Source organism: Sinohyriopsis cumingii, chromosome 3, assembly GCF_028554795.1.
Source record: "Sinohyriopsis cumingii isolate HCF-2022 chromosome 3, ASM2855479v2, whole genome shotgun sequence".
NCBI lineage: Eukaryota > Metazoa > Mollusca > Bivalvia > Unionida > Unionidae > Sinohyriopsis > Sinohyriopsis cumingii.
In genome coordinates, this window is record NC_142963.1 from 61,842,255 (window position 1) to 61,856,706 (window position 14,452).

Consider the following 14,452-nt stretch of genomic DNA (forward strand, 5'->3'; position numbering starts at 1 on the left):
TTCGGTTACTTAGTTTATAACCATAGAGTAGAGTCGTAATAATGGATAGATTTCACGCAGTGCGTAGAATAAAAATATATCCATCTAGATTTTACACCGCTTGCAAAGATAAAAAGGTTCTATCAGTACAGTCACATGCACGATATCCAGGTTTGTGTTGCTTTATATTTAGCGGGCAGTACTGAGTAACATAAGAAATATCATAGACAAAGGTTGCTAAGTTATTTTTCAACATATTTGAAACGTAGTAGGCAGATAAGTGTGTTTTGCTGGCTTCTGTTTTCTTCATTTTGTTTCAAACGTGTGTCTGAACAAGTTAATGACTTTTAAAAAAAGTGGTTGATGGCCACATTTAGGTGAGAAAACTTTTCCCAAAAACAAAAATAATTGCTAGTAACAGGTTAGTTGAAAAATGTAGAAAATTGTGGATGATCACATTAATAAACTAGAATTTTTATATATAATTGAGAACCGGTTTAGAGCGGTTGATTGAACTTGGACGGCGTTTTCCATCAGCTCTCACACACCATGAAACAACACACAAGTACATAATATACAGAACTATTCCTATCTATAAGTACTTAACACACATAGCTAATAACATCCCAAGAAATCTTTATAATAATAAATTCTGGGGTCGTTGTATAGAACGACTGATTCCACATGCCTCCCGGACAGCTTGTGCCCCCATCCCCAATACTTTAAAAACGAAAAACATCATGGGTGTAAAATGGACAGAGCTTACCTATCTCATTCATTGATTTATAATTTCTAATTCGACTGTCATCAAGAGGTCCATAACTCTACGATAAGTCTGCTGTTGATCGTGTTGAATTGCAGTCAAGAAAATACTCAGTTAACGAGTATTTTGTTTATATTGCCACACTGAAAGGTTTTTACCTGTCGCTGAAATTCCAATGGATAGTTCATTGTAACCCAAACAGCAAGATATGCTGTCCGTAGGGTTTATTCTGAAAAAAAAGTTATAAAGTAATTGAAGCAATTGTCTAACAATCTTGGGTTTCTTTTTGAGAAATTGAGAACCATAAGTAGTGAATAGGGATACCCTAGGGACAATGGGAATTAGCATTACAGACCCCCCCGGGACACTCTGGGGACTATGTAAATTTAACATGGAAAAAAATCGTGGGACACTCTAGGGACAAGGGGAATTAGCATTACATGGGAATAGAGTTTGGGACTGTCTAGGGACAAGGGGAAATTGAACATGGTCAATAGAGTTTGGGTCTGTCTAGGGACAAGGGGAATTGAATATGGGATTTTTTTTTTTTTAAATTTTTAAAATAAAAATTATTTTTAAAAAGGGGTAGGCAATGGAAAGTCATTCTCTTTTCGAGAAATATGGGTGGCCCTGAAAAGGGCCTTTGGGTTTTTTTCTTCTTCTTCTAACTTCTTAACTTCTTCCACCATCCTCTTATTTTTTCCATCATTCCTTTCTTCTTCTTCTTTTCTGTTTCCGGCATCCAGTCCGGGTGACCCATGGCTCGGAACTTCTCTTGGATTTTCATCCAGTTTGCGTTTAGTTTCTCTAGTTCTTCCTTATTCTTTCTATTTTCTTCTTCTTTTCTTTCCTTTGACCACTTTTCTTTGATCTTCTTGACCTCTTCGGTCAGCACATTTCTCATTACTTCTTCGGCTTTCTTAAGCTTGTCTAAGCCCCACTTCACAAAAGACCAATCTGTCCATTCTAGAATGTCTTCTAAAAAACACCTTACACTCGTCACATAAACTATCGCTTCTTTCAACTTACCCACTTTCACATACGGTGGGTTAATTAAACCTCTGATTCTCTTCTCCTCATCCTCTATCATTTCTTTTACAATATTTATGGCTAAGTGGAGGCTGGTTACTTGTCTTGAGACGAAGTCTTTTGTCACTGCATGCCTCCATTCCTGTTCAAGCCTTTCTGCTACATTCAATCCATCCACCATCCAATACCAACTTCCCATAAGGTTGTTGTACAAAGCTGAAGCTGCTGGCATCTTCTTGTTTGCTTATTCCGTAGAATGGTTTGAACGACGAATACTGTAGGTTCTTATAGTGAAAGCGCGGACGTGATGGAAAACATCCCCCTAAGACATAAAATTGATATTACCTAGATCATGACCAAAACAACGCGCGGACGTGAATGAAAACATCCCCCTATTTTCTCATTTCGTATAATAGAACCCAGACTATACTCTTCACATACGCTAAGAAACAATCAAAAAACCCATAATCTACTATTCACACAAACTTACGTTAGCAGTTACAAACACAAACACAAACACACATACACTCACACTATCAAAAAAGAGTTAGTGTTTATATTCACACTACTCTACCTACACACACACACACACACACACACACACACACACATTGGCAAATTTATAGTTATTTCTTTTCTAGAGTATTGGGTAGCCCTGAAAAGGGCTGTTGGTTTTTTTTTTTTAACTCCAGATGCACCTATCTAATGATGGCACCTTCCTGGCCTGGCGCCACACACGCATCTTCTACTCCAGTCTTTCCAATTGACTCATTTGGTTGGGAGCGCAGAAGGAGGATGATTAGCTTCATCACCCCAATCCTCTGTCTCTGGTATCTTGTAAGCCATCCTCTCTCCTATTTTCTTTTCCTCCTCTTCCCTCTGTCTTCTCTCCTCCTCTTCCTTCTTTATTCTTTCCTCTTCTACTATAGCCTCCGCAGCCAGTTCATTTAACAGGCGCCTGACATATTCCAGATGTATCTGGAGTTCAAGAAGTTTGCTTATTCTGGTATTCATTCTGGTGTTGATCAATCAACAAGGGTAGCTAGACTGCCCAGCGAGTTTCAATTTATAGTGAAAGCGCGGACGTGAAGGAAAACATCCCCCTAAAAACATAAAATTGATCTTACCTAGATCATGACCAAAAAAAAAAACAACGCGCGGACCTAAAAGAAACACTCACTCACTTTTTATGCTACCCATTCCTATTCTAAAAATTTTTTTTCATTAACCACTTCAATAGACTATTCACATACGCAAAGAAATCCAATCTAACCCCAAATCTACACCTCAGACACCAAAAAAACAAACATCATATTAATCTACTATCCACACCAGCGTACTTGAGCATTTACAAACACACAATCTTATACACAAACACATACCCTCAAACTATTTTAAAAAAAGAGTTAGTGTTTATATTCACACTACTCTACCTACACACATTGGCAAATTGATGGTTATTTCTTTTCTAGAGTATTGGGGTAGCCCTGAAAAGGGCTGTTTTTTTGTTTGCTATGGCAGTCTTTTTTAGTTTCTAAGAATGCGATGTCCTCTGAGGATAGACTTTCTGGCGATAGGTCTGCTTCTTCGGAAAGAGAAGAAGAACTCTTTGGTGTCGATACGACAATCGACAAAGCCTCTGTCAGCTTCAGGTTGCTGCTGCTGTTGTTGTTGTTGTTGTTGTTGCTGTTGCTGCTGCTGCTGTCTCTGAAGTCTGTACTTCTCTGTCCATTCTTCTTTCTCCCTGTTCATTTCTTCTCTGAAGAGCTCTTCTATCAGGTCTTCAGTGACTTTTAACATTCTCACATTCTCTATTTCTTCTGGCTTCGGTATCAGACTGTGTCTGACCCTATGCAAATTCACGTAGGCTTCGTTGAGCTTAGCTAGTTTAGAGCACATCTTCGTAGGAGGATGAGTCGACAATGGATGGTTAGACTGGAAACAACCCCGGTTCTTAAAGTCAAAGCGCGGACGTGAAGGAAAACATCCCCCACACGGTTTTCGAGCCGCAACGTTCAGTGAGTGTCATGAGAGGGATAGTAAGAAATGAAAGAGCATCAATCCAACATTCTTATAGCTAAACAAAAGACAAAGGCATTTTTTTCAAAACACAACATTTTTTATTCAAAAATCACTTAACACTAAACAACAACTCTAACATTTTTTAACAATAATCCAACATGATAACATCAAACACTTTTTTCAAATGACAAACATTTTTTCAATTTACAGTCTACTTTAAACAGGGCTGACAACGTTGTGAATGAAATTGTGATTTCCACTGTTGGAAATCATTAGGCCATTGATGGACACTACGTTTCCTAGCTTGAGACAAAAGATAAGCATAATGGTCACAAAACCATCGATCTACTTTCACATCGTTTCTTGAAGAAGAACGAGGATCAAAATGAGTCACTAAATGTTCTAAGGAATAGCCCAGGCTGCGATGATGCAGAAAATACACACAGTACTGTTCACACACCAAGGAATCTGTGCCTTGTAATTTCACATTATTGAATCGGGTGGTCAGAGCATTTCTTCTCATAAAGTCGATGATATCGTCTTCCAAAGGGGGCAATCCGTACGAATCGAAATATTCCACACATCCTTCTTGAGGAAAGTAAACGGCTACCCAGTGGGTTCCTGGGAGATGACTGTCGTCCGTGTTGATCACGTAAGCTTGATGGTCTTGAGGTTTGCGATGAGGGAGTTCATCTTTAGCACAGACGACAGGATTCCAAGAAGCTGTATACGAACTGTGGTTCAAAAGGTAACAAAGTTCCCAGGTATCCATTTGTGTGGTTCTTTTTTCTTCACAGGTAATAATAAGTCGTCAATTCGATCCTGACTTTTTGCTTGAAAATGTCTGACAAATAACCGTTTCTTCGTTTCGTCTCCTCACTCTGATTCAGGAGAGCTTCGATACGATGGATCTCTTGAGTGGTTAATGGTGGACAAGAATGTTCACGCAAGTCTTTATACCCCTGATGCAACACGTCTTCGTCCAATTTTTCTTCTTGACTCAACATCGGGCATTTATCGTGTTGAATTTGACTGGGATGATCGTTTTGACATCCATAGCAATTTTTCTTGATCAATTCCGTCATTTTTTCCACCAAGTGTTTGGCAAAACAGAAGACTAAATGGGCTTCTTGTTCTGGCCATCTTGACTTCATCATGATCACTTCTTCTTTTTCCACGGTCTCCTCACATTCCATCTCCAAAGTTTCTCCACTAGGTAAAGAGGGATAACAGTCTTCCATGGCTTCTAATAGTCTAGAATGACTTCTCTCAAACTGTTGATTTCTGTGGTATTGTCAAATTCTGCATACAGGATGACGTTCACTGTGTTCCCTGCATCCAGTGGACTCGCAAACTGAATTTCCACACGAATCTGGCCAGATTTTATAGGGTGGAAATGTCCCTCGTCGCTGCCTTGGTCAGGAGTGAAATCGAAAGCCCACAAAGCATAGCCTCCTGCATAATCCTCGTACGTAATACCGTGACTGGTGTTGGTTCCTAACTGACCGGTAGCTTCGTACAGCGACAAGTACGATCTCAAATAATTTCTGTCGCCAAACTTAGGCTCAAAGGGTCGAGTACACAAGGTCTTTCCATCGCGACTGACTTCGATCTTGGACACATTGTAATGATGAAACTCAAAAGGATTTTCGCTGTGAAGTCCATTGAAAGCTGAATTCTTGACGATACCAACAATCAAACGTTTGGGTAACTGGCCTTGGAACAGATGATCTTCGATCATAGATCGCTGTCCAGCAGGAATGGTGAACGTTTTCACTTCTACGCGTCGTATCGGATACTTGGCGGTCGTTCTGCTCAACGTCTGACTGACGTCGTTTCCCACTTTAGGTAACACTTCCACACGACGCACGTAGAGCCTGGCTTCTTGGATGATAGTTTTGTATTCATTGGCATTGGCCATCAAATGGAAAGCGGCACTGCTACGATTCAGTCTCAGGCGGACATCCACTCCGTTTAGCAAATACTTTTCTTGTAACCACATGTCTAAATGCAAGCGATCCATCAGTTCTAAACTTCGCCCTTGCACAATTTTATTTCTACGTGTGTTAAACTCCACATTGTGAGGATTGTCAGCTTCTGTCAGGGCTGTGTCGTTAAACGTGTTTGCACCGGACGTGTCAGGTTTCCATACTACGCAAGCATCCAGATGAGTATTCTTGGCTTCTTTTCCGTACGTCAAGAGATTTTCCAGGTAGGCACGATAAGGGTAAGTATCCATGCTGCTGCTGACCAGTTTGTTATTCAAGTACAAGTCCACTTCGCTGAACAAGGAATGCATGAAATTGTTGACAGGAGCTACTCTATCATTGGCTCCAGGATTAGTGTTGTCCGCCGCTTTGACCACTTTGACTTTCAAGTACAGGTAACTGCTATTCAGATCGATGTAATCTTCGGGCTGTCCTTTGATTTCAAACTCGATGGGAGCGGAATCCGTCAAAGAGGAGACGGGGTGAAATTCCACCCATTGGGATTCTTGCATCGTCATCATGGTGGGGGGGGGGGGCATGGCAAACAGGTCCAGTTCCGTCTTGGAACAAGCGCAAGATTTTCGGTGCATCATTTTTTTGTCTCTTTCTCAATAATCGAAAACGTCTAAGTCTCGAACGGTTCTTCTTTTCTTGGCCTTTCTAGCTTGAAGTCTGGTGAAACGGTGTTTTCTTCTTCGTCGTCTCTTTCTGCCTTGTCCTTGCTGAATGCCTGACTCGGTAGCGTGCAGGGCATTTATAGGTGTGTCTCGTCGGCCTAAAATGTCTTTGCCCGTTTGCAGCAAGACATTTTTGCCTGCCCTCATTAAGGCTTCTTTAGGGTTTTGTTTGTCGATGATGACATTTTGGAGAAATTCTTTGCCTTGCGTCAGTTCCGCATCTTTCAAGGCGTGCAATCCGCGTGTCACCATCGGTTTCAACACCGGGGCCACCGAACGAAAGGCCGATTTTAACATATCTCCTAAACCGTGTCCTCGCTGTCGAGCAACCCCTCGGTACACTGGATACATGACTTAAGAGTCGTGAGAAAACCGTTTTCGAAAATGGAGTTTCACCGTGACTTTTCCTTTGGTGAATGGAATATTTTGTCTCAAATCTCCTTTTATAGTAATGTTGACCGTGTCCAAATACGACTTGCTGACGGGCAAATAGTGAGGATGGACAAATTCGCGGTGGACGTGGTAAGTGTTTCCACCTTCCTCGTCAGCGTTCGTGGCAGAATCCACTTTGAAAGGAATGACACGCAGTAACGGCACGGAGGTGTGTCCCACCACGTTGTATTCCACCACATCGGAATACACGAACATCAAATTCAGTCCTTGATTCAGTTCTACTGGGGTACGAAAGAACTTGCTAAAAGACTCGTTGTCGGAAATCACTGCTAGCTCACCTTTTTGCTCAAATTTCTTTCTCATCTCCATGTTTCCGCCCAACATGTCAAACAATTCTGGACAAAATAAGAAAGACATGATTTTACGCCCCTCAGGAAATTTCATCAGGAAGCGACGAGCTGTTTTGTGGTACTCCAGGGTGACGACACCTTTTTTGACCTCCTCCAAAGCTCTCAGAAACACGCCATTAAACCTGGTGGCTATGGTGCTGACCAAATGTTGACCACTAAAATAATAGCCTGGGGGAATGAACAAGTGATAGGTGGTGTACTTTTGATTTTTTGTGCCAGGGGTCTTCTTGTCATATTTGACATGGATATCCAAGTACTGTTGCAATGGTTCGTCATGAACTTCCACATCAAATTTATTTTGATTGGGAAGGACATTGAGGACTTGGGTCGGGTGAATGATTTCCACTAAAGCCACTTCCCAATGGGCTTCGTGATCTAAGGGGATGGCCTGAGGTAATTTGGCCGTGTAACAGCACAACGTGTTGTGGGGAAACACCTCCATGGAACTGTCACTGGGTAAGGTTAAGTAAAATTGGTTTTGGTGACTCATAATTCCAGAGTTCTGTGGCTGTCCGAGGGGTTACTGGACGTCAGAGGCGTGTCTCCGACCAAAATGGGGTTCTGGTTGTGGTTGTTGTTATTGGAGTGGTGACTGGCACTGGCACTGGACACAAGGTTCCCGTGGTTCCCGTTCGAGGAGAATTTCAGGGAGGGATTAGGAAGCAGGTAACCGATGCAACTGCTCAATAAAATGGTCCACAGTTGTTTGTCTCCTTGTTGCAAACTCAAATTGGCGATGGCTGCCCCGATCACACAATACGCCACGAAGATTTGGCAGAAAAAGACGATTTGCATTTTAGGCACACGTTCTCCACACCACACCCACAAGGGTTGTTTTTGTAAATCTTGCACAGAAGAACTGGGTGAAGGAGGAGTGGTCGACGTAGCTGCGTCTGTGTGAAAGGGCATGATGGTCACTTCTTTTTATAGTCGATGACTTGCGAAGCGTCGATCCAAGAATCGAAACTGGGTGGATATCCTTTCCAACGTACTTTGACTTCTTTGACACGTCGTTTGCCCACTTTACGGGTTCTGCGTTCGAGAATGCTTTCGATGTCGTACACGTCGTCTTCTTTTTTGGTGACACGTTGTAACTCGGGCAAATAAAACGTTCCTTTGAGTACTTCTCCGTTCATGTCTTCCAATTTATAGACGGCAGGATGACGGCCATGCACTCGTCCAGTGACGCGAAACAATTCGGTCGTCCAGTTAGGTAAGTAACCTTTGTCGAAAGTGCGTTTGGTTTTGCCAATGCGCACCCAATCTCCTACGGACAACATTCCACTTTTCTTGGGGACAGCCCTCGTCCGGGACGTACCAAACTGGCGCTCAAACACCAGCACTTCGTTCTCGGGAGTCACGTCTTGCGGGGCACGTCCGATGCTTCGATGGTAAGATTGGTTGTACGCTTGCACCAGGTGCGGTAAGATGTCGATGTACTTCAAAGTGTGGTGATGCGTAAAATATTTCCACATGCGTTCTTTCAAAGTGCGTTGAAAACGTTCCACGATGCTGGCTTTGGTTTCGGGATTCTCGGTGGTAAAAAAATGAATGTCACGTTTCTTTAATTCTTTTTGGAAAGCTTGGTTCAGAAATTCGGTGCCTTTGTCCGTTTGCCATCGAAGAGGGTGACGACCACTTTGTTTCAACACCCATTGCAGGGCTCGCACTAACTCGCTGCTCGATTTGGAAGTCAAGGGCACGACCCAGGCAAATGTGGAAAAGACGTCGATGACACAAAACAAATATTTGTAGCCACGATTGTAGCTGGCCAAATGAGAGACATCGGCTAAATCGGCTTGCCATTGATGATCGATGCCTTCCACTTGGGTGCGACTTCTGGCAAACTTGCGTTGAATGAGTTTGTGTAAAGTGTAGGTAGCTTGTTCTTGTAACCATCGTTGCACTTGAGGTAAACGGAGACTTTTCAGTCGACTTTTGGCAGCACGATACAATTTTTGAACTCCTGCGTAACCTGCAGGATGGGAGGGATCGTAGTAAATGCTGGCTAAGACTTTTTCCATTTTTATTTTTTGTGTTGGTTGGTGTGTTAATAAGTCACCCACTCTTCGGTGATGCTACTTTGGGTGGGTCGAAAGGGTGGTTTGGAAACGGATTTACGTGTCCGATGGGCTACGGGAGTAGAAGTCGAAGGTAGTGGTGGTGGAGGTGGCAATGGAATGGCTTTGGTTTTCTTTTCTTTTTTCACTTCTGGTTTCCCTTCTTTCTTTTTCACTTCTGTCGAAGGAGGAGTGGACATCATCTTTTTAACCCAAGCTTTCATTTCCTCTCGTTGGGGTGTGGGGGACGGGGTCAACAAGGATTCTGCAATCTTACTCGAAATGGGAGCTGCTGACGGTGTTTGAAACACTTCTCGCATCTCTTCTTCCTCAGGCCTTCCTGGGGTAGCATCTCTGGTGACCCCTGGGGATGGTAGTAGTAGTGGTGGTGGTGGTGGTGGTGGTGGTAATGATGATGGTGCTGGACTTTTCATCAAGGTCTTAAAATCTTTCAGAGTGGGTAGAGCTGTTTCGTCTAAAGCTTTCTGGTGAAAGAGTTGCAGTCGTTGCAAGAGTTGACCGTACTTTTGCGATTTTTCTGTTTCGGACAAATCTTGGCGATCCATCAAGGACTGCAATTCGTGTTGTAACTGGGACATCTCGCTCAAATTGGGATTGGGAGGTAAATGCGGGGTGCGTTGTTCTTGCCACCGATGGTATTCCATCCATCGTTTGTAAGGCACTAAAGCTAGTTTTCGTCCTTCCATGGGGTTGTCAGGGGTCGATTCTGAGATCTTGGGACTTCCGAGGGCCTTTTTATCTTGCTCCCATCAGTCCTCCCAACATGGTTCCCAAGACTCCTTTCAGTATGGGGCCTAACAAGAGAGGCAAAATGCCTCCACGTTGGACCAACATCTTCTTCTTTTGACGAATGGGAATTTTCTTTTGAACCATTTGGCGAAGAACGTGACGATAGTAGTGAATAGGGCCACCGTAGCGACAATGGGAATTAGCATTACAGACCCCCCTGGGCCACTCTAGCGACAATGGAAATTTAACATGGAGAAAAATCGTGGGCCACTCTAGCGACAAGGGGAATTTAACATGGAACTATAGTGTGGGTCTGTCTAGCGACAAGGGAAATTAACATGGGGAATAGAGTTTGGGCTTTTGGGATTTTTTTTAAAAAAATTTTTTTTTTTAAAAAAGGGTAGGCAATTGAAAGGCTATCTCTTTTCGAGAAATATGGCTGGCCCTGAAAAGGGCCTTTGGTTTATGTTAATATGCCCTTAACATAAAGGGCATTTGCGACATCTTCTTGTCCTCAAACTTCGTCTTACAGCAGGGCCATACATCAGAGTCCTCTTGAGGCAACCTTGTCTCTCTATATAGACTCTTCTTATCCACAGGCTGCTGTTGGTCCTGTGGACAACGGTCCACTTGGATCGGACATACATGAGCATGTCCGTCCTGAACATCATTGTTGACACAAGGGTTGAAGATTCAACGTCGGTCCACATGTTGAGGCTCCGAGAATAGGTGAATCAATGCAGTGAACGGCACTTATTTATAGGGACAGAAAGGATTGAAACGGATTGAGTTCATTCACCAATCCGAACACGCGTTACAGAATTCAGTCAGCCCGCATCCAATCCGAAGAGAGCAGTCTGTGACGTCACGTAGTCAATATAGATTCGCTAGCGCTTGTGTGCAGTCAATCTATGCGACAGTGATTCAACATGACGGAAACTCAGAAAACGATCCAGTGGGGTGCACCAGCAGGGGAGACCGCCCAAGGGAACCCGGACTTACTTTCAGAAGAGGTGAATTGGAATTTTGTGGATTTTCTCTCCTCGCAAGAATTTGTTCCGGAACCTTCGTTACCTTCTTCATTACCGCAAGTGGAGAATTTTAGACAGAGACAGAAAGAAGAATTGGAGAAATTTATACAACGACAAAAGGAAGCGGAACAGGCTTTTCTCCTACAGCAACAGCAACAAGAAGAAGAGGTAAGAAAAAAACAACAGCAAGAAGAAGTAGCAGCAAAGAAACAAGAGGGTGAAAATCAAACGGTCACGGTACTGTTGGACATTTTAGCGGAGTTAAGAAGTCTGAAACAAATGTATCAGACTTCTTTATCACGACCGAAGAGAATACGACCTTCCCGAGCCAAACATGTCAACCCTGTGACTAAGCCTACCGTACCACCCTTAGTGATTTCAACTCAATCATTATCATCATTACGCAGTCCAGAAGTAGGCCTTGGCCGTGGCAAAGGCTTAAGGCAGTTAAAATTGATTGCTTAAACTCACCCCTGCACCATAAAGAAAAAGGCCCTTTTCAGGGCCACCCACATTTCTCGAAAAGAAATACAATTTCAATTTGCCAATAACTCAAAAAAAGTACGTGTCTGTGTATGAGTGCGTGAGTGTAGCTTCTTATTTTAAAATCAAAACTCAAAGACTCTTACCTTATATCATTCATTTATTCTTTTCTCCATTTTTTACAATCCAATTCACAATTCACAACACAACACTTTAATAAAAAGTTCATTGATTTCTTCTGTCTCCTTGTTTAGTCTCTCTGTTTTTTGAATTTCTTCACCGTCACACTCTTTTCCTCTTCTTCTTCCTCCTCGCTTTCTTCCCTTCTTCTTTTTTTCTCTTGTTTCTTTTTCTTCACCTGTCTTCTTTCTTCCTCAGAAGAATCCCTCTCTTCCTCTGAAGAATCCCTCTCTTCTTCTGAATAATTCCTCTTTTCTTCTTGTTTCTTTTTTGGGCAATCTGGAGACCAGTGTCCTTTTTCTTGACAATAATAACAGGTATCTTGACTTTTGTCTTTTTTATCCCCTGTTTTTGTTCTTTTTTGACGGTCTGGACACTCTGAAGACCAATGCCCTTTCTTCTGACAGATATAGCAAGTATCTTGACTTTTATCTCTAAAGGAAGGAGAGTAGTCCGTAGGCTGGTCTGAAGAGAATTTTCTAATGACCCCTCGCAAAGCTCTGACGAAACGTTCCATCTGGTTAGTCTCTTCCATCGTTGTGCTCGGCTTGAGAGTGAAATGAATAGTGAAAGGACAAGACACACACCCTTTTATATACGCTGGTCTGCTATGACTATAAAGTAGTTTATGGTGTTTGAACTTGAGTCATTTGACTTTTTGCTTTCAAGATGAAACGATCCCATTCATTCGAGAAGAAAAAAGAAGAAGCAGAAAGTAAGAGGCAGAAACGTGATCTCTCGCCTCGAACCAGGGCTGAAATCTTGGCACAAATTCATGCCAGTGATTTTGAAGAGGACATGAGTGAACCAGAATCCGAACCCTCTAAACCAAGTTCACCACCCTTAGTCAACCCTGAAAAGTACTATTCCATTCGAGAGACGGAAAAGCGCTCCTCTAGAAAATTTAGAACCACGGCTTACAAATACACGGTGAAGTTTAAAGATTTCAAGGCTGAAGTGCCGTTAGAGAAAGCAGAAGTGTTCATCACCGAGGTGTGGGATTCTTTGCTTACTGCACTCAAGCGACAATGTCAACCCAAAGAAGACGATCGCTTGAGACTTTCCATACAACACGACGGTTTGAAATCCCCTGTTTGGATCGAGTTTAGCACCCCTGCAGAATTGACTGCTTCCAAAGTCATGGACAAGATTCAACACGTACAACAATCTAATGATCAGTTTGACATCACCGATGGTAAAGCCACACTGGACATGACCCACGTCTCTCCTCCTCAAGGGACAGGACGCAAAAAGATGTTATTGGTGGACGACCTTCGCAACACCAAAACGAGTCTCGTCCGAATTAACAACCCTCATGACCAGATGTGTTTAGCTCGTGCCATCGTGGTGGGACGAACCTATGCCAACAAGAACGACACGGTAGAATGGAAAAGAACCTGGAAAACTATTCAACGATCCGATCGAGCCAAACAACGAAATGAAGCAGAACTCCTGTTACAACAAGCCGGACTGTCCAAAGACACACCCTGTGGCATTCCTGAGATGCAAAAATTGCAAGATACCCTAGCTCCACGATACACCTTGAAAGTGCACCCTCAAGAAGTGCGCGGACCTCTGTTGTTTCGAGGCCAAGATTTTAAGGATGGAAAATACATTCACCTTTATCATCACGATGAACATTTCGATACCATTACCAGTATCACTGGATTCCTGAGATACAGATATTACTGTGAGAAATGTGACCATGGTTATAATAATCGAGAGCAACACAAGCATTGTGGATCGAAATGCTCAGGATGTTTGGCCTCTTCACCCTGTCTGAGCGAAGAACCAGTGCCTTGTTCAACTTGTCTGCGCACGTTTGTCAGCCCTACCTGTTACCAACAACATCTGAAAACGCAAGGTTCACAGAAGAAATGTGCTTGTCAACTCCTGAGATTGTGCCCTACGTGTGAACAAGTCATATGTACCAATGCTGCCAAGGCACACGTATGTCGAGGAAAGAAAAAATGTCACATTTGTCACCACATCGTGGACTTGGAACACCAATGTTACGTGCAAAAATACCAACCCCCACCAGAGAAAGAGGACGGTCACAAGAAGAAAGGCAATTTCATCTTTTTCGATTTCGAATGCATGCAAGAGACCGGCATTCACATTCCTAATTTCTGCGTGGCTCATCGAGCGTGCGAGAAGTGCATTCAAGAACCTATCTTCAGTCATTGCCCTCACTGCAGCAAGATTCCCGGAGGGCGTGAAAAAATCTTTCGGGGACCTAACACGTTAGCCGATTTTGCCCAATGGGTCTTAGACCCCGTCGACAAGACGTGGAGCCAAGAGGACATCGAACGTTACGGAGATTGTCATCGTCATGCCACGGTGATGGCTCACAATTTCTCCGGATACGATGGACAGTTTCTTCTCAGATACTATACGGAACAAGGCACCGAACGTCCTAAAGTGACTTTGAACGGAGCCAAAATCATTTTCATGCAAGTGGGACAAGTGCAGTTTAAAGATTCGATGAGTTACTTGGCCATGCCTTTGAGTCGAATGCCTAAAACGTTTGGAATGACAGAAATGGCTAAAGGGTACTTTCCACACTTTTTCAATACGGAAGCCAATCAACATGCCGTTCTACCCCATTTACCAGAGGTTCACTATTACGACCCCGACAACATGCGTACCGAACAACGAGAAGCTTTCTACGCTTGGTACCAGATTCA